This window comes from Bombina bombina, chromosome 7, assembly GCF_027579735.1.
Source record: "Bombina bombina isolate aBomBom1 chromosome 7, aBomBom1.pri, whole genome shotgun sequence".
NCBI lineage: Eukaryota > Metazoa > Chordata > Amphibia > Anura > Bombinatoridae > Bombina > Bombina bombina.
The window spans coordinates 364,515,771-364,542,238 of NC_069505.1; positions in this window are offsets into that span (position 1 = coordinate 364,515,771).

Sequence of the window (26,468 nt, forward strand, 5' to 3'; positions counted from 1 at the left end):
AAAAGTGGGTTATGGAAGACATTAAATCTAGAAGTTCAGGGGATATCAGCCAAACATTTAGTTAAAATCATGAAATTTAGGAGAGATAAGAATATGATTACTTCAATTAAACATAAAAATGACACTTATACAAAAGCCACTGAAATCTGAAAGGCCTTTTATAAATACTACCAAACTATATACTCTAAGGAAACAGTCAATAAAGACGCAAAAGACAGTTACTGGCAGGAAATAAAATTGCCTAAAATAGCCAGAGAAACAATGATGCAAATAAACCAAGAAATAACTATGCAAGAAATAATTGCGGCAATAAAAAATGAAATCAGGCAAAGCTCCGGGGCCAGATGGACTCACAGCGTTTTACAAAATAATGAAAACAGAACTAGTAGAAACTCTAGATGGGCTATTTAAACTTGTATTACACACAACATAAAATGTAATCCCCATTTTTGACTGATTCAAAAATCTCTTTGAACTATAAAAAAAGGCTAACCAGATGATATGGGATCATATAGACCAATATCTTTACTTAATCATGACTATAAGATACTGATAGTCATCATAGTAGATAGACTTAAAAAGGTAATAGGGGACATAATTTATCCGGACCAGACAGGCTTTATGCCTGGCAGGAATCTGGCCAGGAACATGCATAGGGTCTTATTAATGCTTGAGCATTATTACAATAGAATCATAAACAGATTAACATTTTAAAACAGATTTAGCTTTAGTTATGATAGACGCGGAAAAAGCGTTCAATTCCATCACATGGGACCATATGCTGAAAACTCTTTCACATTTTGGATTCTCCGGTAACTTACACCTAGATTTAGAGTTTTGCGTTAGAAGGGGTGCGTTAGCTACGCGTGTTTTTTTCCCCCCACACCTTTTAAATAATGCTGGTATTTAGATTTCTCTGAAGGGCTGCGTTAAGCTCCAAAAAGGCAACGTAGAGCATAATTTACCGCCACTTCAACTCTCAATACCAGAGGTGCTTACGGTAGCGGCCAGCTTCAAAAATGTGCTTGTGCACGATTCCCCCATAGGAAACAATGGGGCAGTTTGAGCTGAAAAAAAACCTAACACCTGCAAAAAAGCAGCGTTCAGCTCCTAATGCAGCCCCATTGTTTCCTATGGGGAAACAGTTTCTAAGTCTGCACCTAACACCGTAACATGAACCCCGAGTCTAAACACCCCTAACCTTACACTTATTAACCCCTAATCTGCCGCCCCCACTATCGCTGACCCCTGCATTTTATTATTAACCCCTAATCTGCCGCTCCGGACACCGCTGCAACCTACATTATCCCTATGAACCCCTAATCTGCTGCCCCAACGTCGCTGACACCTACATTATATTTATTAACCCCTAATCTGCCCCCCCAACGTTGCTGCTACCTTACCTACACTTATTAACCCCTAATCTGCCGACCGGACCTCGCCGCCACTATAATAAATGTATTAACCCCAAAACCTCCTCACTCCCGCCTCCAAACCCTATAATAAATTTTATTAACCCCTAATCTGCCCTCCCTAACATCGCCACCACCTAACTTCAAGTATTAACCCCTAATCTGCCGACCAGACCTCGCCGCTACTATAATAAATGTATTAACCCCTAAAGCTAAGTCTAACCCTAACCCTAACACCCCACTAAATTAAATATAATTTAAATCTAACTAAATAAATTATTTCTTATTAAATAAATTAATCCTATTTAAAGCTAAATACTTACCTGTAAAATAAACCCTAATATAGCTACAATATAACAAATAATTATATTGTAGCTATTTTAGCATTTATATTTATTTTATTTTAAATAAGTTTTTATTAATAAGTGGGGTACATAAACCAAAAAACAACACAAATAGCATTTGACATAAATCGAAATGAGGTTACACGCTGTCAAGTAGAGGAGGAATGAGTTACAATCAGGAACAATGCATCTAGGATAAAACTCATAAACATAATAAAGATATTGCCTAATGCGTGCCGAATATATCTGTTGTGATGTTTTGGTCATTCTAAGGAACCATTAAAGTTTCATATTTTAATTAAAGTATCGCAGTGTATGCCATACTTAAGATGTCTGACAGTCATGTGCGAAAACTAATAGGTGTTCATAATAAATATGTATGATAGGTGGAGTGCGAGGATCTACTCTATATATCCTCACATGAAAAAAGGGGGGGGGGTAGGGGAAAGGGAAGGAATCAGAGGTGGGAGGGGGGGGGGAAATTTTGTGTCTCGGTATCTCAGCTCAGTAACAGCGGGGCACATCCCGCAGGACGACTAGGGACCCAGCCAGAACAGGCCAACAATGGCCAAGGGAAGGGGGAGTTACGTAGCCAATTTAAGGAGTGTTTCCCAAGGTTCCCATATCTGACTAAAGATAGCAGATTGGTTGTGTATGCGGAAGACATAGTCTTCCATTGATTTGATGTAGTGCAAATGGTCAACCACTGCTTGCCATCGTGGGGGCTGTTGTTTCTTCCAGTTTCTGGCTATCAGCATCTTTACAGATGTCAGCAGGTAGACCAACAGATATCTCTTATATTTCGGAATCTTTTTTATCCCTATATGTAAAAGGGCTAGGCTCGGGGCATCAGGTGTCGGGAGCTCCAGTGCTGCGCAAATCGCAGAGGTCTTAGACCAGAGCGGTCTCAGTCGATCACACGACCACCACACATGTAGTGGTGTGCCAATCTCGCCACATTCTCTCCAACACAGGGGAGAGTGGCTAGGGTATATAGTGCGAAGCTTGGTCGGCACCAGGTGCCATCTGGTAATGATCTTGAAGTAAAGTTCGTATAGAGTGACACAATGGAGAGCAGCTTTGGTTAGTTGTATAGCCCTAGACCAGTCCAACGGAGTGAAGGTCAATCCCAATTCAGTTTCCCAGGAGATCATATGCCTTGTCTTTACAAGGGTAGGGAGCCCTAGAAGAGATTGGTAGTGAGCAGTCAGGGGTTTGTATAGTTGTTGGTTAGTTTTTCATCTTATCTCCCAGATGGTGGGGGCGCTAATCTTGTCAGTCAGAAATCCCCAAGCCTTCATAAGGGATCTAAGTCTCGTGAGGTCAAAGTCTAGCTGACGAGGGATGCCAAATCTGGCTATCATATCTTGGTTTGTGAGGAGGGTTTCATTCTGGTAAAAGTCACCCAGGGAGGTAATCTCATGGGTTCTCCAGAGAGCTAGCTTGACATTAGGTAGTTCCCGTAGGAGTGACAGGACAGGATGAATGGGGGACGGATGCGGGGCTATCAATTGGTTGTGTCTCAGTTGGAACCAAGTTGTTTGGCAACCTTTGATAAGCTGGTTTGAGACTGGTATTCGAGTAGCTAAATGTTGGGGGACCCAGAGTAGGTCTGAAAGATCAATGTATGCCGGGAGGGAAGCTTGTTCTAGTTCCCTCCACCTAGTAGGAGGTAAGGTAGGTCCCCACGCTGAGACATGCGTAAGCATGGCCGCCTGATGATATAGCTGAACGTTAGGTAGGCCCAGTCCACCTCTGGTTACTGGGGCCTGCAACGTGGCTGCCGCTACTCTCGGTCTCTTGCCTTCCCAAACATATGAGTTGAATAAGGTTTGGAAACCGCGTAAGATCCGTTCTGGGACTGGGATGGGGATGCACCTCATGATGTAGGTTAATTTGGGGAGGATCATCATTTTAAGGGCAGCTATTCTGCCCATCCATGAGATTTCCTCGTATTTCTTAGACTTCAGCTTAGGGTCTAATCTCTTTAGTAGAGTTGCATAATTCTCCTGTATCACTGTGTCCTTTACATGGGACAGAAATATCCCTAAGTGTTTGATACCGATCGTAGACCACTTAAATGAATAAGACCTCCTAACATGTCTCTGTTCCTTCTCTCCAACAAATATCGTGTAGGCCTCTGTTTTAGCGACATTAATTTTGTAGTTTGATATTTTACCAAAGGTATCAATAATTTCAAGGAGAGGGGGCAAAGAGTCTAGCGGGTTTGTTAAGAAGAGGGTGAGGTCATCGGCGAAAAGCGCTACCTTCTGCAGGGTATCATGTATCTGAAGGCCTTGGACTCCTATATTTTCCCTAATTGCCTCTGCTAGCGGCTCCATAACTAGGGCGAAAAGAAGCGGGGACAGGGGGCACCCCTGCCTGGTCCCGTTGCTAATGGGAAATTTAGGTGAACAGAAACCCAATCCTTTAACCACCGCCGTCGGGCAGGTGTAGAGGGCTGCGACAGCAGTCTGGAACACTCTGAGGAGCCCAAAACGCTCCATAGTGCAGAACATGTATTCCCACCTCACCCTGTCAAACGCTTTTTCTGCGTCCAGGGACAGGGTGAGGAGGGGCAATTCCATATCAGCTGCTTCCATAAATATATTTAGGAGTCTACGGGTGTTATCAGTACCTTGCCTGCCCTGGATAAATCCCACTTGGTCCAAATGGATAAGTGAGGGTAGATGTTTTCCAAGTCTAGTTGCCAAGACTTTGGCATAGACCTTGACGTCGACATTAATTAGCGAAATTGGTCTGTAGCTCTCGCAGAACGAGGGATCTTTCCCATCTTTGGGAATGGCCAGAATGCTAGCCTCCAGGTATTCGGGAAGGAAAGTTCCAGTTTCTGCAACTTCCTGGTAGAGGCGTAGTAGAACCGGGGATAAGAGGTGGACAAGATTACGGTAGAATAGACCCGTGAACCCATCGGGGCCAGGTGCTTTATGAGGCTTCAAAGCGAGGATAGCCGCCTTTACCTCCTCTATGTCAAACGGGGCGAGTAGATCATCAACTGATTCTACATTCAAAGAAGGGAGGTTTAATTTTGCCAGGAACTGCTGGATAGCCAGTCTGTCTACCTCAATCCCTGAGGATTCATTTTTTAAATTGTATAGGGATGTGTAATAGGCAGCAAATGCCTTCCCTATGGCTTTTGGAGAACGAACTACGCCCGCAGGTGTGGTTATCCGGGGGATTCTAGCTTGAACCGCACGGTCTCGAAGTTTACGGGCAAGTAACCTGTCAGCTCTATTCCCTTTGTAGAAATATAACTGTTTAAGTCTCACTAGATTGGCTTGGACCCGAAGCTGCTCTCTCTTGTTGATTTGTTCTCTGATGGAACCTATCTGTTCAGCTAGGGTAGGCAAAGGAGCATTTTTGTTACTCAATTCGGTTTGCCTCAATTCAGCATATAATTTTGCAAGGGGGAGTTTGTTTTTAGCCTTCTGGATTGAGCTCATTTTAATAAAGTGACCCCTAAGATAGGCTTTAAATGAGGCCCACAATATTTCCTGGCTTGTGTCGCCCGTGTCGTTGAGTCTTAGAAAGTCTGAGACGGTCTCAATAATTTGAGGGATTTCTGTTTCAGAGAGAAAGTGGTCTGGGAGTTTCCAGGAGGGCCTACTGTCGGGGGGGGCGCAACTCCAAGCATCCAACACTTACCAAATCATGGTCAGACCATGGGCACGGTCGTATACGTGGGGTGCAGAATTGGTCTAACGTCCAGGAGTCACAAAGCAAGTAATCAATCCTGGAGTAGGAGTTGTGTGGTTTAGAGTGATGGGTGTAGTCCCTGTCAGTTGGGGCGAGGCAGCGCCAGATGTCGTAGAGACCATGTTGGTACATGAGCTTGCGCAGTGCATTGGATTGAGTATTAAGGTTGCGGTCAGTAGGATAAGCTTTAGGAGTCTTTTTGTCTAAGATGGGGTCCCAAACCAAGTTCAGGTCCCCTCCTATCAACAGGTGGCCTCTCCTAACTTCACTCAATCTCCTTAGAAACTTTCTCAAAAAGGGTATCTGCTTAACGTTTGGGGTATAGATTGAAGCCAGGGTATATAAGATACCGTTTAGGGTACAAATCAAAATCAGATATCTACCTTCGGGGTCACGTTCTATGTACTCCGTAGTACAGCAGACATCTCTGTGAAGTAGGATCGCTACTCCTCTTTTTTTTTCAGTGAAAGATGCAGTTTCACATATGGGATAGTGAGCTGGGTTACGATAAGGTCTAAGTTCTTTATTCCAGTGTGTCTCTTGGAGAAAAACAATGTGTAATCTATGGGCATTCAAAAAATTGGACAGGAGACTTCGCTTAGTAGGGGAATTTAAGCCCTGGACATTCAGGGTGGCTACAGTGATAGGAGCCATAGGGTTCGCAGAGTAGAGGTCTCTTTTGGGTAGAGGAGAGGGGAGGGGGGGTAAGGAGGGAAAAGCAGGTTGCAGGAGGGGGAGTAGTTGTGGGGAAGGAGGTAGATAAGGTGTTGAAGGGAAGATAAGCTTCGCTCTCCTACTTAAGGGTAATGTATAGTGTCACAAAGACTGTCAAGACTTAGTGTGATGTGTATATTACACTATCTCAATGAGTGCTCTTGCTAGCGATAGCAAGGGAACACAACTATCAAGGTGGGGGGGGGAGGCCAAGTGTGAGGCCTAACCCCAGTCAGCCATTTGTGGCTCGTGCTTCTGATCTAAACTAGCATTGGGGTTCTTCTACCGGCGTCTAATAAATCTTATTACTTGGAGTGTGTGATGGCTCAAGCATAGTAAATACATAACTCAAGATAGGTCAAGCATTGGTGAAATTCAATATACCTAAACATGGCAGTCCAACTATAAACAAATAACAATCATTGGTAAAGGTAATATGGTAAGAATGGAGCTCATGCAAGACCCTATAACGTGGTGAAGGGAGGGCGGGGAGGACGAAGTCAGATAGTAACAGACGGTGGACCAAAGTCCAATTTCGTCTGATTACCCCCCGCATTCCCCACCACCCATAGTGTGTGGCAGCCCTCAGATGACAAGAGCAAAATTCCTAGAGAAAAGAAACATAAAGTGAGAAAAAAAAAAAAAAAAAAAAAAAGAAAAAAAACAAACAATAGTGACATTACAAAGTTCTCAGGACATCTGAATATGCATTTGGGAATGGCGAAAAAGTCATAAACAGTGGCGGTAAGGACATCCTGAATAATAGCAAATTACGTTACTTCTGAACCGGTTGGTAAAACTGTAAATACATAACAATGATCGACACTTGAGTGACACTTCAGCGTGGCGAGGGGAGCATGGGGAGGACAAAGTTAGGTGGTGATACGACTAAATTATAGTCAAGCTTCGTCTAATTACACCCCAGGCCCCACATCGCCTACGATGCGTGGCAGTCAACTTGCGGATAGAGCAAAGCTTAGGGAAAGCAAACTCTCTAAAATGTCAGTATGTTTGAATATGTTATCAAAATAGGGAACAATCCACAATCAATAGTAATGATATCATTTTGACACTCTAAGGCAGTAATTGAAATATGAAGGTAGAGAAACCTGATAAACAAAATTTTGCTGAAATTATCCATGAGCAGTCGTGAAGGTGGCTTTAGAGGGGGAAGATAGCCCCTAGAGGGGATATCTAAACTCTCAAAGGAAAGTACAGTAACTCCCTACACAGGGTGCGGGAGGAAGAGCTTAGTAAAGGGGATCTTAAGTTGTGTGAGGCTCATCAGTGGCACTACTGGTAGACGGGGTCTGGCCCGATCGCTGTTGATGTTTCTTCTGGGAGTTGTTTAGTCTCTGGGGAAGGGGCCGCCACTCAGGGGCAGAGGCTCTCAGTCCTCTGGTGGGATCTTTGTCGTGATGATCTCCAGGCGGATCTGGTGGTAACAATTCCCACCTCTGCATGAGTTCTCTAGCTTGTTGTGGAGTGGATACTGTATATTGGTGGCCATCCTTAGTGACGTGAAGCTTAACAGGAAATCCCCATCTATATTTTATGGCTTTGTCTCTCAACAATCTAGTGTAGGGCTGATAGTGGCGCCTTAGTTGGAGAGTGTGTGGGGAGAGGTCTTGATAGACTTGTAGGTCAGAGTACTGTTCTGGGAGGTTTCTGCCACCTACTAATGCTCGGAGTAGTTTATCTCTAAAGGTGTAATAGTGTAGCCGCGCTACAACGTCTCTCGGCTTATCTCCTTCTGCTGACCTGGGTCTCAGTGCCCTGTGTGCCCTATCAATCAGCATTTCCTGACCTTCCTCTGGGCCAACAATAGTGGTGAAAAACTCTCGTAGGTATTTGTCTAGGTCCTGAGGGAGGACAGACTCCGGAATACCCTTCACTCGGATGTTATTGCGTCGGGTGCGGTCTTCGAGGTCGGCTAGCTTGACCTCTAGATCGGAGATTTGTTCAGCTAGGCACTGAGAGTAGCCAAGCAGGTTGGTATGGTCGATCATTAAATCTTCTTGCTTACGTTCAATGGTGTCAGTGCGTTCTCCAATAGAAGCTATATCACGTTTCAGATCTGCATGGCTCTTCTCGAATTTCTTAGAGAGGGAGTCGTGGTGAGAGGCCAAGAGTGTGGTAATAGAATCCATAAGGTTGTTGTTAACCTCTTGACCAGTGCGTAGGGATCGCCCCACTGATTGGAGCAGGGCAGTCTCATTAGGGGTTTCAGCAGAATCACTGACATCTGTGAGTTCTTCATCTGTGCCAGCTAGGGATCTAGAGAGGGGTTTACTGAAATGATCCACCACTGTACGTTTAGGTGTATTAGAGGGCTTTTGTTTTCTTTTGAAAGTTTGGGGCATTTTTCAGCTCTGCATGGACATTCAGCAAAATTGAGGATAGTGATAGCACTATAGTGGTCTGCTTAAATCAGGCTGACTGGGGTCACGGCATCAAGGAGCTACCTACATAGTTAAAGGATATTTTACATCAAAACAGAATTGTTGTGGCCTGTGCTGCTATGAGGGGTAGTTAGCATACACTACTCCATCAGCAATGTTGTGGGGCTAACTGCACCAGAAACCAATATTCCCTTTCGACTCGGGGAAGAGGGATACGACCCAAGGGAAGGGGAAAAGGGAAGTGGAGGTGACCAGCCTGGACAAGCCAGGCCGGAAAGGGTGAGTCTTGAGGGATTTCTCTAGCTCAGCTACACGTATATATCTAAACACAATACAAATTAATTATGAGGAGAGCAACCTGTAAAGAAAAATAGCAGTTAGGCAAGCAGTAAGACAGAGCAGCGATTAATTGCAATTTTGTGTGTCCAGTATATCTACGATGTCTGAGGGCCTGAAAAGGATTAAGGTTGTTAGGCAGATTAAAATAACACTCCACCTTAAGCTGATGCTCAAGGACACCTGTGCTGACACAGCAGCAATAAATGAACAACAACAGTACACTGATAGTTGGAAGTTCTTCTGTATAAAGTGTGGCCTTAGGTATATGTGAGAGTACAACTTTTCCCAGCAAGCAATCAGTATTAAATGGGTGGCAGATGTAAGGTCCGTTTAGCGTGGGTAATGAGTAAGTCCCAACAAAGTTACTTTCTTTGGGAAGGTATGGTTGAGAGAAAAAGTCTCTATAGCAGGGGTGCTTCTTATTGTATCTGCTGCCGTGTGACAAAGTTACATGTATGCTGGCTACTCACCGGGGTCAGAGGAGATAGAGAAGGATGTCAGCTGAACAAGCTGGCTCTTACCCGGTCTTGCAGTGGGGCACCTATGGAAAAGCTGATGGATAGTATATCTCAGGGGCCGTGAGCCGTGTAAACCGCCGGGCACTCTGCGGAGGAGCCGTAAAGGTGAGAGGGCCCCAAGATGGCGGGTCTTCGCGCCTTTTCTTAAGGCCTGCTGGAAAAGGATCGCAGTTGGTCCCCAGGGACCACAGAAATCTGACAGATCTTCAGGGTCACCGGACCCACCGGGAGGTAAGGATGGTCAGTATAGCGGTCAACCACAGGTCCGGTAACTTCAGTTATTTCAGAGGTAGTTCAGGAGAGCTCCCAAATGCCGGGCAGCCCCACTCGCGTGGGAGAGAACAGCAGCGAAGCACTCCGGAGCGGATCCCCGACCCTCCGGAGTGATGCGGTAGGATGAGGCTCAATCAGAGGCTGGGCAGGCTAAGGCGGGTTGAGCGGTTACTCCGGAGCGGAGCCCCGACCCTCCGGAGTAGGTGGAGAGCTGCCGCACTAGCTGCGGGACCAGTTAGGAGTCTGTCCGTTGCTGGTGGTAAGTGTCGTTAGTGGCACGAGAGGCAGGCCAGTTGGTCTGGGTGGTAAGGGAGTCGGCAGTCTCACTCGGGGTACCTCTCTGGCAAGTTCGGCAATGAGCGGTGAAAGGCTGGTCTGTATACCGCAGCGGTGTAGCAGAGAGTTTCTGCGTAGGGGAGCCCAAAAGATCAAGTTGGGTATAATATTTTGCCCCTATTTAGTGTCCACGGTGCTTCTGATAGCAAGTTGGGCAAAGGAACCCAAAAAATAAATCTTTATATAGCGTTTTATGGTTTTAGGGCTCAGGAGCTCAGCACATGCACATCTGAACAGTTCAGTGGCTAACTCCGCCCCCCATTTATATTTATTTTACAGAGAACTTTGTATTTATTTTAACTAGGTACAATAGCTATTAAATAGTTATTTACTATTTAATAGCTACCTAGTTAAAATAATTACAAAATTACCTGTAAAATAAATCCTAACCTAAGTTACAATTAAACCTAACACTACACTATCAATAAATTAATTAAACTACCTACAATTACTTACAATTAAATCAACTAAACTAAATTACAAAAAACAAACAAACACTAAATTACAAAAAATAAAAAAAGATTACACAAATTTTAAACTAATTACACCTACTCTAAGCCCCCTAAAAAAATAACAAAGCCCCCCAAAATAAAAAAATGCCCTACCCTATTCTAAAATAAAAAGTTAACAGCTCTATTACCTTACCAGCCCTTAAAAGGGCTTTTTGCAGGGCATGCCCCAAATAAATCAGCTCTTTTGCCTGTAAAAAAAAAAAAGCATACAATAACCCCCCCAAACATTATAACCCACCACCCACATACCCCTAATCTAAGCCACCCAAACCCCCCTTAAACTAACACTAAGCCCCTGAAGATCTCCCTACCTTGTATTCACCCAGCCAGGTATGACCGATCCATCCAGAAGAGGGTCCGAAGTCTTCATCCAGGCAGCATCTTCTATCTTCTTCCATCCGGAGTGGAGCGGGTCCATCTTGAAGCAGCTGACGTGGAGCCATCCTTCCTCACTGACGGACTAACGACAAATGAAGGTTCCTTTAAATGACATCAGCCAAGATTCTATCAGCCAATCGGAATTAAGGTAGGAAAAATCTGATTGGCTGATTGAATCAGCCAATCAGATTCAAGTTCAATCCGATTGGCTGATTTATTTTACAGGTAATTTTGTAATTATTTTAACTAGGTAGCTATTAAATAGTAAATAACTATATAATAGCTATTGTACCTAGTTAAAATAAATACAAAGTTGCCTGTAAAATAAATATAAATGCTAAAATAGCTACAATATAATTATTTGTTATATTGTAGCTATATTAGGGTTTATTTTACAGGTAAGTATTTAGCTTTAAATAGTATTCATTTATTTAATATGAATAATTTATTTCATTAGATTTAAATTATATTTAATTTAGGGGGGTTTTAGGGTTAGGGTTAGACTTAGCTTTAGGGGTTAATACATTTATTATAGTAGCGGCGAGGTCCGGTCGGCAGATTAGGGGTTAACACTTGAAGTTAGGTGGCGGCGATGTTAGTGAGGGCAGATTACGGGTTAATAATATTTATTATAGGGTTTGTGAGGCGGGAGTGAGGCGGTTTAGGGGTTAATACATTTATTATAGTGGCCGCGAGGTCCGGTCGGCAGATTAGGGGTTAATAAGTGTAGGTAAGGTAGCGGCAACATTGGGGGCAGATTAGGGGTTAATAAATATTATGTAGGTGTCGGCAATGTTAGGGGCAGCAGATTAGGGGTTCATAGGGATAATGTAGGTTGCGGCGGTGTGCGGTTGGCAGATTAGGGGTTAAAAAGGTGGCGGCGATGTGGGGGGACCTCGGTTTAGGGGTACATAGGTAGTTTATGGGTGTTAGTGTACTTTAGAGCACAGTAGTTAAGAGCTTTATGAACCGGCGTTAGCCCAGAAAGCTCTTAACTCCTGACTTTTTTCTGCGGCTGGAGTTTTGTTGTTAGAGTTCTAACGCTCACTTCAACCAAGACTCTAAATACCGACGTTAGGAAGATCCCATTGAAAAGATAAGATACGCAATTGGCGTAAGGGGATCTGCGGTATGGAAAAGTTGCGGCTGGAAAGTGAGCGTTAGACCCTTTCCTGACTGACTCTAAATACCAGCGCTCGGTAAAAACCAGCGTTAGGAGCCCTTAACGCTGGTTTTGATGGCTACCGCAGAACTCTAAATCTAGGGGTCAGTAAATATAATTAAGCTAATATATAAGGCACCCAGATCACAACTCTTAGTTAATGGTGAACTATCACCATATATAATATTACAGAGAGGGACACAGCAAGGATGCCCCCTCTCCTCTTTAATATCTCACTCGAACCACTGGCTATACAGCTTAGAACAGAAATAGAGGGTATCAAATTAGGCAGGAAAAATATAGCCATTTCACTATATGCAGATGACATTATGTTATTTCTAAAAGACTCAAATACGAGTATACCAAAGAGCCTAGAGATAATCAATCACTTTAGTACGTTTACAAAATATAAGATCAATGCACAGAACTCAGAAATCCTATGGCTCAATAAAACAACAAATAGCTTCAGTAAACACCCATTCCTGGAAGTGGAAAAATATTAAAAAACTTGGGATAAAATTGGGAAAAGATCCGCAGGAATGGTACAATCTTAACTATGCAGAGTTTTCTTTTTCAAATCTGTCTACTGAATTAAACAGATAGAATATATTTTTTCTTTCCCTCTCAGCAAAAATCATGTTGATTAAGACATTTTTTTTTACCGTTTATTATTTTTACTACAAAATGTACCACTATTTATATTGAAATAAGACATTGTCAGATATAACAGAGCATGTGCAAAATTTATCTGGGGTAAAGCGAAGCCACGTCTGTCTATGGACATGCTGACTATACCTAAAAAGTTTGGTGGGTTGGCATTACCGAATTTAAGATATTATAATTGGACTACAATGGCTAAATATGCAATAGACTGGCTAACAGAAGCACAGTTTATTACTTATTACAACATCGAGACAGAGTTAATAGCACCTTTTAGCTTAAAATTTTTCCTACATCATACATATGCAAAATTACCCTGTAATATTAAACAGTTATTGAGATTTTTTAATATAATCCTAGCCTGGCAAAAATACTGCACAATAATGGGAATAGATTTCCATTAGTCTCAATATTTACCCATCATTGGAACACAAGATTTTTCTCCAGGCATTTACAATATAGTCTTTAGAGAATGTCATGTTAGAGGATTAATTAATTTCTCACAACTGATAAAAAAAGATTAGCAGTTCAATCCAATTCTATAAAGATATCTCAAACAAATATCACCCCCCCCCAAAAAAAAAAAAAATTACGCCTATCTCCAGGTAAGAAGTTTTCTTACATCAATAGTCTCATCTAATGAGTATGACTGGAATCTACAAAAAATAAGGAGTATACCAGCACCAAGGTAAAGGGACATGACTAAGGATGTAAATCTGAAAACGTTGTCACTTTTTTACTATGTTGGTTTAAATAAATACTTTTTATTTCTTTTATTGGTGGTGCTGCTATCCTCTTTTTGGGAATGACTGCAGGAGGTCGAGAAAGGTCTCAAAATGTATTTAGCCAGCCTAATATCAGTGGCATATTGGTATGAAGCCCTGTATTCAAAAATAGGCTTTAAACACACAAACAAAATAGCGGAGAGTTTTCAGATATATTTTCCAAGTATACAGGATGGTGATATTAGGAAAAGTATACATTTATGTGAGTCAGCAACAACAATAATCAGTTGGAGGGAAGCACATATGAAATTAATAAATAACTATTACCTGACCCCAGACAGAATTAACAAGTGGGTACACAATGAGGCTAAATGTAGGTGTTTTTAATGTAGTGCTGAAAAGGCGGACATATTACGTTGTCTATGGACATGCCCTAAAATCAGACAGTTCTGGTGAAAAGTAAACTTTTGGCTAAATAAATTTCTTTAGGTTCAAATTGAGCTTACCTCCAAATATATATTTTCCATGCGCTATGATCATATACAGACAGGAGATCAACAATTAATGAACGTGTCCATTATGGCACTACGTAATTTAATATTTAAGAAATTGAAATTACTGAAAGTACCTACTATAGCTGAGTTTACAGATCTAATAAAACTACAAATGGGGGTAGAACTACAGGACAATAAACTTCTAATTGAAAAGTATCTCAGAAAATACTTTGTTAAACGGTAAAATTAATACAAGTCTGGCCAATAGCTACACAAAGACAATTTATTGCGTCTATAAAGAATTCTATACCATTTCTGACATTGATCCTGGAAGAGACACTTCCTCAACAGTGGATTAATGATCGGTAGCGGATCACTTAAAGTATGTGCTTAATGATACCGTGAGGCCCCACAGGAACCGAATATTCATTTTTATTTTTTTCCCAATTGATTATCTTTTTTTTTTGTTTGTTTATTTATTTTAAACACTCGTCAATTTGAGTCCTTTAAAATATATCTGTGAAGCTCTTATCCAGTTAGAAGCAGTCCCTTAGACTTCGCTTCTGCCAGGGCCGGATATACAGCCCAAGGAATGTAGGTACTCAATTTGAAGTGCCCCTGTGCTTCCTGTTCATTGATGTGCCGGCGACCTTAATGAAGATGGCTGCTGGCAGTGAAAGAACAGCACAGCACATGTGTGGTGGCCATCTTTGTTAAGGCATAATACTCGCGGTAACCTTAACAAATATAGCCACCACACATCTTAGTTAAGGTCGACAACTGACCAGTATTTATAAGGAGCCCCTCTATGGAGGGCATCTGTAGGCACATGCCTGCTCTGCCTTATTATAAATCTGGCCCTGGCTTCTGCAACGGTTGAGTACTGAAAGTCCACACATGTAAGAAGAACTTTTGTCTAAAACAGTGGATCTCAAACTTTTTCATACTGTGGCACAATTGGAAATGCAAATTTCTGACGCGCAACATCTGTATTCTTAATGCTGGACACTTGTGTGATTAACTTTAAATTTACCGTTTACAAACAATACATTTGGATTTGGGGCTAGATGTCAAGTGGAGCGCTAATTTATTGTGCGCTCGTAAACTAGCAAATTTGCCCATTTAAGGTTGCACGATAAAAGTGGCTGGTTATTGCTACCGCTAGTTTGTGGTACCAATTAGCACTCCAAACATTAACCAGAGATCAGATCTCTAGTTGATTTTCAAAATTTGACCCCCTATTGCCCCCAAATGTAAGTGTAGTGTAGCATTGTATTTAATAACCAATAACTGCATGAAGGAGTTATAGGGGTTAAATTAAATGGGTGTGGGGTGTTAGAAAAAAACGGCACTAAAAAGTGCCTTTACATTGCGGTCTTTGGGGAACTGTGTGTAAATATATGTGTATATACTTATATACATACATATTTGTGTTAATATGTCTATGTATGTATATATATATATATATATATATATATATATATATATATATATATATACACATACATACATACATATAAACACATAAATATATATGTATATATTCATACACATTATATATATTTACACTTTGCTGTCCATCGCTGCACAACTTACCCCCTTTACTGGGCTAGGTGAGATACTGCATGAGAATGAGGCTCCCATTGGAGCTTATAGAAGTGTGATTTATTGAGAGCAAAGCTTCCATGCAATGCAAATGCGTGGGCTGGTGTTACTAGTGGAGCGCAAATATCACGTAAGTGCAATTTTGTGCTTTACTCATAATCTAGCCCTTAATATTTTCAATTTCTATTACCATATATTTTTAAACATATGTCCTGGCTGCATAAGCTGCTTAGATTACAGAAATCCTTGCAGTGGTAGTTGCTCATGGCGGGTGTACTAAACAACTGTGTCTGTTTGATTGTAATAGAAAGTCATGGATACTTCAGGCTGCTCGAACAGCTTTGAGGTGGAAAACATAAAACCCCAATTATAGAAGCTCTAATTTCTTTTCCATCTCCTAAAAACTGGTCTGCTAGAGTGGAGCAAATGATGTCAGGATGATAAGAGTCTATTAAAATTCAGGCAGGAGAAGAGAAACAAGTGTAAACTGATAACATATTAGGCTGGTAAAAGTATTTACAGAAATATAAATAGGCTAACATGTAGTTTGCATACAAATAGTTTTTATTTTCAAAATTCGGTGGTACTCCTCTGGCTTTTCAGTGGCACAATAATGTATCCCAACACACTGTTTAGGAAACTGGTCTAAAATATGATTTTCTAAGCCAAATGTAATATATGTAACTTTGTTTTTCTTTCTTTATAAGTGTTGTGTGTGTCAGTTTCTATTTATAATACACACATTTTTAATTTATAAATTAAGATAAAAAGGAGGAAACAAGCTCATTGAGACAAATGAAAAAGTCACAAAACTCAATTTGTATAACAGGAAACAGAATTTATGCTTACCTGATAAATTACTTTCTCCAACGGTGTGTCCGGTCCACGGCGTCATCCTTACTTGTGGGATATTCTCTTCCCCAACAGGAAATGGCAAAGAGTCCCAGCAAAGCTGGTCACATGATCCCTCCTAGGCTCTGTCTACCCCAGTCATTCGACCGACGGACAGGAGGAAATATATATAGGAGAAATCATATGATACCGTGGTGACTGTAGTTAGAGAAAATAATTCATCAGACCTGATTAAAAAAACCAGGGCGGGCCGTGGACCGGACACACCGTTGGAGAAAGTAATTTATCAGGTAAGCATAAATTCTGTTTTCTCCAACATAGGTGTGTCCGGTCCACGGCATCATCCTTACTTGTGGGAACCAATACCAAAGCTTTAGGACACGGATGAGGGGAGGGAGCAAATCAGGTCACCTAAACGGAAGGCACCACAGCTTGCAAAACCTTTCTCCCAAAAATAGCCTCCGAAGAAGCAAAAGTATCAAATTTGTAAAATTTGGCAAAAGTGTGCAGTGAAGACCAAGTCGCTGCCTTACATATCTGGTCAACAGAAGCCTCGTTCTTGAAGGCCCATGTGGAAGCCACAGCCCTAGTGGAGTGAGCTGTGATTCTTTCGGGAGGCTGCCGTCCGGCAGTCTCATAAGCCAATCGGATAATGCTTTTAAGCCAAAAGGAAAGAGAGGTAGAAGTCGCTTTTTGACCTCTCCTTTTACCAGAATAAACAACAAACAAGGAAGATGTTTGTCTGAAATCTTTAGTAGCCTCTAAATAGAATTTTAGAGCACGGACTACGTCCAAATTGTGTAACAAACGTTCCTTCTTTGAAACTGGATTCGGACACAAAGAAGGTACAACTATCTCCTGGTTAATATTTTTGTTGGAAACAACTTTCGGAAGAAAACCAGGCTTAGTACGCAAAACCACCTTATCTGCATGGAACACCAGATAGGGCGGAGAACACTGCAGAGCAGATAACTCTGAAACTCGTCAAGCAGAAGAAATTGCAACCAAAAACAAAACTTTCCAAGATAATAACTTAATATCTACGGAATGTAAGGGTTCAAACGGAACCCCTTGAAGAACTGAAAGAACTAGATTTAGACTCCAGGGAGGAGTCAAAGGTCTGTAAACAGGCTTGATTCTAACCAGAGCCTGAACAAATGCTTGAACATCTGGCACAGCTGCCAGCCTTTTGTGAAGTAAAACAGATAAAGCAGAGATCTGTCCCTTCAGAGAACTTGCAGATAATCCTTTCTCCAAACCTTCTTGTAGAAAGGATAGAATCTTAGGAATTTTTATCTTGTTCCATGGGAATCCTTTAGATTCACACCAATAGATATATTTTTTCCATATTTTATGGTAAATTTTTCTAGTTACAGGCTTTCTAGCCTGAATCAGAGTATCTATTACAGAATCTGAAAACCCACGCTTTGATAAAATCAAGCGTTCAATCTCCAAGCCGTCAGTTGGAGGGAAACCAGATTCGGATGTTCGAATGGACCTTGAACAAGAAGGTCCTGTCTCAAAGGTAGCTTCCATGGTGGAGCCGATGACATATTCACCAGGTCTGCATACCAAGTCCTGCGTGGCCACGCAGGAGCTATCAAGATTACCGAAGCCCTCTCCTGATTGATCCTGGCTACCAGCCTGGGAATGAGAGGAAACGGTGGGAATACATAAGCTAGGCTGAAGGTCCAAGGTGCTACTAGTGCATCTACTAGAGTCGCCTTGGGATCCCTGGATCTGGACCCGTAGCAAGGAACCTTGAAGTTCTGACGAGACGCCATCAGATCCATGTCTGGAATGCCCCATAATTGAGTTATTTGGGCAAAGATTTCCGGATGGAGTTCCCACTCCCCCGGATGGAATGTCTGACGACTCAGAAAATCCGCTTCCCAATTTTCCACTCCTGGGATGTGGATTGCAGACAAGTGGCAGGAGTGATCCTCCGCCCATTGAATTATTTTGGTCACTTCTTCCATCGCCAGGGAACTCCTTGTTCCCCCCTGATGATTGATATATGCAACAGTCGTCATGTTGTCTGATTGAAACCTTATGAATTTGGCCTTTGCTAGTTGAGGCCAAGCTTTGAGAGCATTGAATATCGCTCTCAGTTCCAGAATGTTTATCGGGAGAAGAGATTCTTCCCGAGACCATAGACCCTGAGCTTTCAGGGGTTCCCAGACCGCACCCCAGCCCACCAGGCTGGCGTCGGTCGTGACAATGACCCACTCTGGTCTGCGGAAGCTCATTCCCTGTGACAGATTGTCCAGGGTCAGCCACCAACGGAGTGAATCTCTGGTCTCTTGATCTACTTGAATCGTCGGAGACAAGTCTGTATAATCCCCATTCCACTGTCTGAGCATGCACAGTTGTAATGGTCTTAGATGAATTCGTGCAAAAGGAACTATGTCCATTGCTGCAACCATCAATCCTATTACTTCCATGCACTGCGCTATGGAAGGACGAAGAACAGAATGAAGTACTTGACAAGAGCTTAGAATTTTTGATTTTCTGACCTCTGTCAGAAAAATCCTCATTTCTAAGGAATCTATTATCGTTCCCAAGAAGGGAACCCTTGTTGACGGGGACAGAGAACTTTTTTCTTTGTTCACCTTCCATCCGTGAGATCTGAGAAAGGCTAGGACGATGTCCGTATGAGCCTTTGCTTTTGACAGAGACGACGCTTGAATCAGGATGTCGTCCAAGTAAGGTACTACTGCAATGCCCCTTGGTCTTAAAACCGCTAGAAGGGACCCTAGTACCTTTGTGAAAATCCTTGGAGCAGTGGCTAATCCGAATGGAAGTGCCACAAACTGGTAATGCTTGTCCAGAAAAGCGAACCTTAGGAACTGATGATGTTCCTTGTGGATAGGAATATGTAGGTACGCATCCTTTAAATCCACGGTAGTCATAAATTGATTTTCCTGGATAGTAGGTAGGATCGTTCGAATAGTTTCCATTTTGAACGATGGAACCTTGAGAAATTTGTTTAGGATCTTGAGATCCAAAATTGGTCTGAATGTTCCCTCTCTTTTGGGAACTATGAACAGGTTGGAATAAAAACCCATCCCTTGTTCTCTTATTGGAACTGGATGAATCACTCCCATCTTTAACAGGTCTTCTACACAATGTAAGAATGCCTGTCTTTTTATTTGGTTTGAAGATAATTGAGACCTGTGGAACCTTCCCCTTCGGGGTAGTTCCTTGAATTCCAGGAGATAACCTTGAGAAACTATTTCTAGCGCCCAAGGATCCTGAACATCTCTTGCCCAAGCCTGAGCAAAGAGAGAAAGTCTGCCCCCCACCAGATCCGGTCCCGGATCGGGGGCCATCCCTTCATGCTGTTTTGGTAGCAGTGGTAGGCTTCTTGGCCTGCTTACCCTTGTTCCAGCCTTGCATTGGTCTCCAGGCTGGTTTGGGTTGTGAAGTATTACCCTCTTGCTTAGAGGATGTAGAGTTAGAGGCTGGTCCGTTTCTGCGAAAGGGACGAAAATTAGGCTTATTTTTAGCCTTAAAAGACCTATCCTGTGGGAGGGCGTGGCCCTTTCCCCCGGTGATGTCTGAAATAATCTCTTTCAAATCAGGTCCAAATAATGTTTTACCCTTGAAAGGGATGTTAAGCAATTTTGTCTTGGAAGACACATCCGCTGACCAAGACTTTAGCCAAAGCGCTCTGCGCGCCACGATAGCAAACCCTGAATTTTTCGCCGCTAATCTAGCTAATTGCAAAGCGGCATCTAAAATAAAAGAGTTAGCCAATTTAAGTGCTTGAACTCTGTCCATAACCTCCTCATACGAAGATTCTTTATTGAGCGACTTTTCTAGTTCCTCGAACCAGAAACACGCTGCCGTAGTGACAGGAACAATGCATGAAATTGGTTGTAGAAGTTAACCTTGCTGAACAAAAATCTTTTTAAGCAAACCCTCTAATTTTTTATCCATAGGATCTTTGAAAGCACAACTATCTTCGATAGGAATAGTAGTGCGTTTGTTTAGAGTAGAAACCGCCCCCTCGACCTTGGGGACTGTCTGCCATAAGTCCTTTCTGGGGTCGACTATAGGAAATAATTTCTTAAATATAGGGGGGGGGGACAAAAGGTATGCCGGGCCTTTCCCACTCTTTATTTACTATGTCCGCCACCCGCTTGGGTATAGGAAAAGCGTTGGGGGGCACCGGAACCTCTAGGAACTTGTCCATCTTACATAATTTCTCTGGAATGACCAAATTGTCACAATCATCCAGAGTAGATAATACCTCCTTAAGCAGTGCGCGGAGATGTTCTAATTTAAATTTAAATGTCACAACATCAGGTTCAGCTTGTTGAGAAATTTTTCCTGAATCTGAAATTTCTCCCTCAGACAAAACCTCCCTCCTGGCCCCTTCAGATTGGTGTGAGGGTATGTCAGAACAGTTATCATCAGCGTCCTCTTGCTCTTCAGTGTTTAAAACAGAGCAATCGCGCTTTCTCTGATAAGTAGGCATTTTGGATAAAATGTTTGCTATAGAGTTATCCATTACAGCCGTTAATTGTTGCATGGTAATAAGAATTGGCGCACTAGATGTACTAGGGGCCTCTTGTGTGGGCAAAACTGGTGTAGACACAGAAGGGGATGATGTAGTATCATGTTTACTCCCCTCATTTGAGGAATCATCTTGGGCAATATCATTATCTGTGGCATTGTTGTCCCTACTTTGTTTGGACACTATGGCACAATTATCACATAAATTTAAATGGGGAGACACCTTGGCTTTCATACATATAGAACATAGCTTATCTGATGGTACAGACATGTTAAACAGGCTTAAACTTGTCAACAAAGCACAAAAAACGTTTTAAAATAAAACCGTTACTGTCACTGAAAACACTTTATTACTGAATATGTGAAAAAGTATGAAGGAATTGTTCAAAATTCACCAAAATTTCACCACAGTGTCTTAAAGCCTTAAAAGTATTGCACACCAAATAACCCTTAAATTAACGGAACCGGAGCCGTTTTTACATTTAACCCCTATACAGTCCCAGCTATATGCTTTGCTGAGACCCAACCAAGCCCAGAGGGGAATACGATACCAAATGATGCCTTCTATAAGCTTTTTCAGTGATTCTTAGCTCCTCACACATGCATCTGCATGCCTTGCTCTCCAAAAACAACTGCGCATTAGTGGCGCGAAAATGAGGCTCTGTCTATAACTAGAAAAGGCCCCCATCTGAAAAAGGTGTCCAACACAGTGCCTGCCGTTTTTCTAAACAATCCCCAAGATTATAATAACCATTAAAAGTTAGAATCTGCAAAATATGCTTAGCAAAGCAATCGTTTTAGCCCAGAAAAATGTCTACCAGTTTTTTAAGCCCTTATGAAGCCCTTTATTCTTTTATTAAACTAAGAAAATGGCTTACCGGTCCCCATAAGGGGAAATGACAGCCTTCCAGCATTACATAGTCTTGTTAGAAATATGGCCAGTCATACCTTAAGCAGAAAAGTCTGCCAACTGTTTCCCCCAACTGAAGTTACTTCATCTCAACAGTCCTGTGTGGAAACAGCAATCGATTTTAGTAACGTCTGCTAAAATCATCTTCCTCTTACAAACAGAAATCTTCATCTTTTTTCTGTTTCAGAGTAAATAGTACATACCAGCACTATTTTAAAATAACAAACACTTGATTGAAGAATAAAAACTACATTTAAACACCAAAAAACTCTTAACCATCTCCGTGGAGATGTTGCCTGTGCAACGGCAAAGAGAATGACTGGGGTAGGCGGAGCCTAGGAGGGATCATGTGACCAGCTTTGCTGGGACTCTTTGCCATTTCCTGTTGGGGAAGAGAATATCCCACAAGTAAGGATGACGCCGTGGACCGGACACACCTATGTTGGAGAAATAAACTTTATATTTGGTTGCACTTCACAAATAAATTAAACTATTTTAATTATTATAATTATTTTTATAATAATAATAATAATAATAATAATAATAATAATAATTATTATTATTATTTTTTATTATTATTATTATTATTATTATTATTATTATTATTAATAATAATAATAATAATAATAATAATAATAATAATAATAATAATAAATATATTATTAACAATTAGAATAATAATAGTATTAATAATATACCTAAACTAGATTTTGGTGTTGCATTAATTCGGCTCAATTTACCATGCAGTGATAGCTGTTTCAGAACCTAAAAAAATAGTTAAAGAGACAGTCTAGACCAAAACAAACTTTCATTATTCAAATAGGGCATGTAATTTTAAACAATTTTAAAATGTACATCTATCACCAATTTTGCTTTGTACTCTTGGTATTCTTAGTTGAAAGCTAAACCTAGGAGGTTCATATGCTAATTTCTAAGCCTTTAAAGGCCGCCTCCCATCTCAGGGCATTTTGAAAGTTTTTCATCACTAGAGGGTGCTAGTTCATATGTTTCATGTGGATAACACTCTGCTCACGCACGTGGCATTCCTAGGAGCCAGCACTGATTGGCTAAAATGCAAGTCTGTCAAAAGAAGTGAAATAAGGGTAGTTTGCAGAGGCTTAGATACAAGATAATCACAGAGGTAAAAAGTGTATTAACTTAACTGTGTTGGTTATGCAAAAGTGCGGAGCGGGTAATAAAGGGATTATCTCTCAATTAAAACAAAAAATATTCTGGTGTAGACTGTCCCTTTAAGTAGCAGCAGGTCTTAAAGCTGACAGATTGTACTTGACAACCTGCGCAAGCAGCTGATTGGCAATGCTTTTGCTATGTTAAATGCAGACAGCATATGTGGTCCTCTCGCAGCAAGGTCCGATGAACATGATTTGCAGTAGCAAATCATGTCTGCCCCACCTTTAATAAATGGAGCATATTGAATAAATGTAATGGACACACGGGTAATTCAGCATCAATTTTGAATGAGTTAGAGAGGAGTCATCAAATAAATATGAGAGATAAAGAAGAGACTAAGGGGTAGATTTATCAAATGCCGGGTGGACACGATTCGCTGTAGCGAATCATGTCCGCCCGGCATCGCTAAATGCAGACAGGATTCGCTGTCGGCATTTAACATTGCCCAAACATTTCTTGTGAAATGCTTGTGCAATGCCGCCCCCTGCACATTCACGACCAATCGGCCGCTAACAGGGTGTCTTCACCACCTTGTCTTCACCACGCCGGGTATCACCGATCTGTCCAGAAGAGGGTCCGAAGTCTTCCTCCTATCCGGGGCTGAAGAGGTCCATCATCCGGCTGAAGTCTTTATCCAAGCGGGGGCTGAAGAGGTCCATCATCCGGCTGAAGTCTTCATCCAAGCGGTGGCTGAAGATGTCCATCATCCGGCTGAAGTCTTCTATCAAGCGGCATCTTCAATCTTCTTTCTTCCGGCTCCATCTTCATCCCGCCAACGCGGAACATCCATACTGGCCGACGACTTCCCGACGAATGACGGTTCCTTTAAGGGACGTCATCCAAGATGGCGTCCCTCGAATTCCGATTGGCTGATAGGATTCTATCAGCCAATCGGAATTAAGGTAGGAAAATTCTGATTGGCTGATGGAATCAGCCAATCAGAATCAAGTTCAATCCGATTGGCTGATCCAATCAGCCAATCAGATGAGCTTGCATTCTATTGGCTGATCGGAACAGCCAATAGAATGCGAGCTCAATCTGATTGGCTGATTGGACACCAAAAATAAGCTATATTTCTTCTCTACCACAGAATCTAGAACACAATAGGCTCAATAAACTAAGCAGCAGATTCTGAAATACAAGTGTCAGTCTAGAAGACAAAAAAGAAGAAGAGGCCCTTCCTTGTATATATCAGTTATATACAAACAGGTAACAATGATTTGGATCCCTTGTGCAGCAGGCACCCTCATGCAAGGTGCCACAATGTAAGAAGCATTGTTGTACCTCAGAGGTGGCAGAGATAAATCACCCTGAACAAATGCGTTGATAAAAAAAAGCTGAAACGCAGCGCCTTGAGACCCTTATGGGTGATTAGCCGCGCTTTACAAGTACCCAATACATAACATATAGAGGCCTATTTATTATTGCACGAGAGGATATGATCCGGTATTGCAGATCATGTCCGCTGCACATAGATAAATGCCAACAGCATACGCTCTCTGAATTTATCATTGCACCAGCAGCTCTGGTGAACTGCTGGTGCAATACCGCCCCCTGCAGATTTGTGGCCAATTGACCGCTAGCAAGGGGTGTCAATCAACCCGATCATATTCAATCGGGTTGATTTCTGTCTGCTGCCTCAGAGCAGGCGGACAGGTTATGGAGCAGCAGTCTTTAGGCTGCTGCTTCAAAACTTCTGTTTCCGGCGAGCCTTCATATTATGACTATTATCTTCAAGAGAACACCAGCCATAGGGCTATATTTAACAAGTGTCGAGCGGACATAATTTGCTATAGTGAATCATGTCCGCTGGGCATCGCTAAATGCGGACAGCATACTCTGTCTGCATTTATCATTGCACAAGCATTTCACCAGAAATGCTTGTGCAATGCTGCCCCCTGCTCACTGGTGGCCTATTGGCCGCTAGCAGGGGCTGTAAATCATCCCGATCATATCGTATCGGGATGATTTCAATCCGCCACCTAAAGGTTAAGGGGCAGTGGTCTTACAAGCAAGCCTGAAACGGTGGGCCTCCAAAGCGGCATCCACTGCTTAAAAATGGAGCCTTTAGAGTGACAGTAGAAGTTAGTTCTCTCACATCTGGTTAAATTCTAATCAGATTACTCAGAACGCGAATACTAAACAATACCCACAAACTGCACCGCAAGAGGGGTAAATGATATTAAAGCTTAGCAGATGTACTGATCACACACTCACCAGCCATGGAGAGATACATATGGGACAAAGGAAAAAATGAGCCGAAGAATGCACCCCATAGGATTTCCCCTAAATATATATTATGTCTGTAATTAACACGAGTGACAATCTATTCATAGCCTTGTTCAATTATGATTATTTCTGTTTATCAATTTGTATTTCCGATTTATGTTTTGTTGGATTTCATTGTATTGCACCATTTTATTTTTAATAAAGCTTTTTGAAAATTAAAAAAAAAAGATGTCTACAGAAAAAAAAAAATTAAAAAAAATAGAATTATCTATATGTCATGCAAATTGTGTAAGCTCTTAGCTAAAAATTATTACTGAATACTTCCTGGATCTTGAGGTATCATAATAACTGGTATACTTGTTTGTAATGATAATTACCTTCATGTCAACTAATATTTGATAGACAGTATCTTTCCTCTATAGTTGTTTCCTTCCTCTTTGAGAGGAGTCATACAATCTGTTATGGGTCATTCACCGATTTATCAAAGCTTCAACTGATAATGCGCTGGAAGCCCGTGTCAAATTTGACGCAAATTGAATCCTCCGTAATTAACAAGACATCAGCATTGTCAAATGTTGAAATGTGTGACGTAATATACGCTCCTGCACGATGAATCTGACGCAGATCGATGCTTGTGATATTCAAGCAGAATACTGATCATTCGCACTCATATTCAACTCTATTTGAACCTCTTACAAAGTTATCAAATATTCAACAGGTACACTTGCGTTTATTCCGAAGCAGCATACCTATCTTTCAAACCGCCACCTCAGAGGCCATGAATGCCATGGAAATCAACGAGACTCCGAAAACACAGAAAGGTTTGTCATACTTTGCAGACGCTGATACAAATAAAACCAATGCAAATCTTTTAAATAGCATTCTCTTTTTAAGTCATGTTTGGCAATGTTAATATACCACATTAATTTCAATACACTCAGCAAATATTTTCCCACAAAGGATAGCAAGATAATGACAACTATTCCATACAAAAATACATGCAAATGTGTTTAAAATTGCATTTTACTTCCCACAAAGGATAGCAAGATAATGATAACTATCCCATACAAAAATGCATGCAAATGTGTTTAAAATTGCATTTTACTTCCCACAAAAGATAGCAAGAGAATGACAACTATTCCATACAAAAATAAATGCAAATGTGTTTAGAATT